A 2,566-nucleotide genomic window follows, 5' to 3' on the forward strand; every position below is an offset into this window, starting at 1 on the left:
ATATAAGTTGTACTGTTTGAGCCATAAGTAGGCAGGAAGCGTATGTCTTCTCTACACTACATAGTTTTCATTCTGTTTCTGAAATAGCTGTGACATTTAGGGGTCTAAAGACAGCTCCAAACAAAGATGCTTGTGTTTGTATTTTAGCTGTACTTCCATATCTCTTTCTCCTCTGCTTCCCTTTCATCACTGCTTCTGCCTCTGCTCTTTCCCTGGCTTGCTGCCTTCCCACCTTCCCCCTCCTTCTTTTTTTGTTCACTACTCCACGTCTATTTTTTTTCTGCTTCTATCATCTTCACCAGTCAACATCTTCCTCGGCTATGTATTCCCTTGCATACCTCTCAATATCAAAGAGCACTGTTTATTTTATTATATGCAGAGGACAAAATGCTTGAAATGCTAATTTGACCCCAAGATCTGTCCACAAAGAAGAGTTGAAGGCATTCTCTAAAGAGGATGCAGTTGCAGGCTTTGTATACAAACCCATCATCTTCTTGACCTCAAATATGTTCAGTTTTTGCAGTTCATGAAATTGAACTTCCAGGAAAGCCTTGGAAAAAATGGGAATTGCTTTACTTGTAGAGTAACATTAATGCTCATTCCCATGAATCTCTCACTGGGATGTTTTAGATTTCTTTCACAAACTGTAGCCTAGCAGAACATTGATATGATATAGTGGCAAATATTGATAATTCAGTTTTGGATCAAGGAATGAAAACAAGTATGAATGCTATGGAGGTCAGGTCACCTTGACATTGTCTATGCCAGACAATTGAATTGACTTTACTGAATGAATCATTATGTCTATGACCAACAATTACAGTAAGTAATATCAGGAATGTTCCCAGATTTCTGCTGCTGGGACTTTGAACTGATCTCTCCCAACTGCCAGCTTTTCTTTCAGATTCTGGTGCACATTCTGTGCACAGTAGGAGCATAATGGATGAGATCAATGAAATTTTGTCAACCAGCTGCTAGACCATGCTTACTTTAGGAAAAGAAAGTAGTTCCTGAGGAAATGCTCAAATATTGCTCAGATATCACATCAGACATACATCAGCTCCATTGATTAACTTAGAGGTGGAAATGGATGGCTTCTTAAACAGGTGAAATGCTGACCAGGGATATATTGTTATACGGTGTACTGGAGACCACTTGTGGTTCAGAACTGAGCTAACACTCAACATGAAAGTCACATTTCTTACTAGGGAAAGGCTTGAGAGGAAGCCAATGTTTCACACACTCAAGCAGAGCTGTGAGAGCACTGCACATCAGTGCACTGTGAGAGCCTGCATCAAGCTCTGTCCCTGTTGGTTTAACTTAGAGGTGGTCCTACAGAGAAATTTCCCTGGTCATGGCAGCTGTCAGAATCTTCCATCTAATCTTTGGCACCCCAGTGTGATCAACCCTTGCTCAGCCCCACTGGTATGAAACAGTTTCTTGTGTTCAAAGCCAGCCATCAGACTCTGCTATTCTTCCTTAGGCACAGACCTGGACACAAAGGTCACATCTAAGCTTAATTATTACAAAACAATTTAACTGGCAGACAAATGAAATTTCCTCAAAAGCATCTCTTGATACAAGCACAGTAGCTCTTCTACCTACAGCAATCATCTTTGCCAAGCTCACAGTACAGCCTGGTTTCACATCTGGTATAAAACCCATGTCAGATAGACTGTATAGTGATCAGAGTCTTCCTTAGTTTGCAACTAACTGTTTTAGAAATTGTAGTTCTACCCAAAACCATAGCTGTAAGTGACAGTAGATAAGGGATTGCTGGAGATATGCTTCAAAGGTGCTGACTCTGTGGTCCCTCCTGCAAAGGGAGAGTGGGGCTGTAGACCTTATAATCCAAATAAAGTGCAGAATGTGTATTGTTGCCTCTGATCTGACTGAGAGTTCTATATGAGTTGTGCCCATGTGCCCATGAAATGAAGCCCAGCTCTGGCTCTCCCTTCCCTTCTCACACTCAAAAATCCAGCAGAAAAGAAAAGTGAAACGATTTGTTTTTGATAGGCAGAAAGGGAAAGTGGTCATTTTGCATTTTACTTATGGGGAAGATTTTGTGAAAATAAAATGAACAAGGACATGTAAAAGTCTTTTATAAATAGATGGAGCCAACTTTAAAAAAAATCCTGGATTTTGGACTGGAACAGTTAGAGAGCCTTCTTTTAATTATGCTATGGAAAGGAAAGACTTCCAAATTAAATCTGTACTAGTGATGAAGTAGCGCTCTGGACAAGTAATAAACCATTACTGCAGTACTCACTTCTTTTTGCTGAAGAAAGACTTCACAGTTCTCTCTGAGGCAACTTTCTCTCCTGCTGAGTGGCTGCATCACTCACTGCTGCATTCTGCAGCAGCCTCTGCTCTTTCCGATTAACTCACCGCTTTGCCCTTGCACCTACATATTTACATCAGCATTAGTGCCTCACTCACCCCTAAGGAGTTAACTGCTTTTATTACACGATCTGCTTGACATTCAGGATGAATAGGAAACGGCTCGCCCCTCCTCTCCGACAGTATTTCGTGCTCTTTAAATCTCTGTGCCCCGGGCTGCCTGCAA

The 2,566-nt window shown here is 41.2% G+C and overlaps 1 protein-coding gene across 2 annotated transcripts in view; it reads right to left on the bottom strand.

The window, feature by feature from the left end:
- The window catches only part of LOC125689961 (solute carrier family 22 member 2-like), a 30,026-nt gene extending 27,635 nt beyond the window's left edge, over positions 1-2,391 (bottom strand). For both annotated transcript variants that reach the window (XM_048937776.1, XM_048937777.1), the window contains exon 1: positions 2,270-2,391. The gene's annotated coding sequence lies outside the window, so the exon portion shown is untranslated. The remainder of the gene's footprint in view (positions 1-2,269) is intronic.
- Between the last annotated feature and the right edge of the window lie 175 nt (positions 2,392-2,566).

Source organism: Lagopus muta, chromosome 2, assembly GCF_023343835.1.
Source record: "Lagopus muta isolate bLagMut1 chromosome 2, bLagMut1 primary, whole genome shotgun sequence".
NCBI lineage: Eukaryota > Metazoa > Chordata > Aves > Galliformes > Phasianidae > Lagopus > Lagopus muta.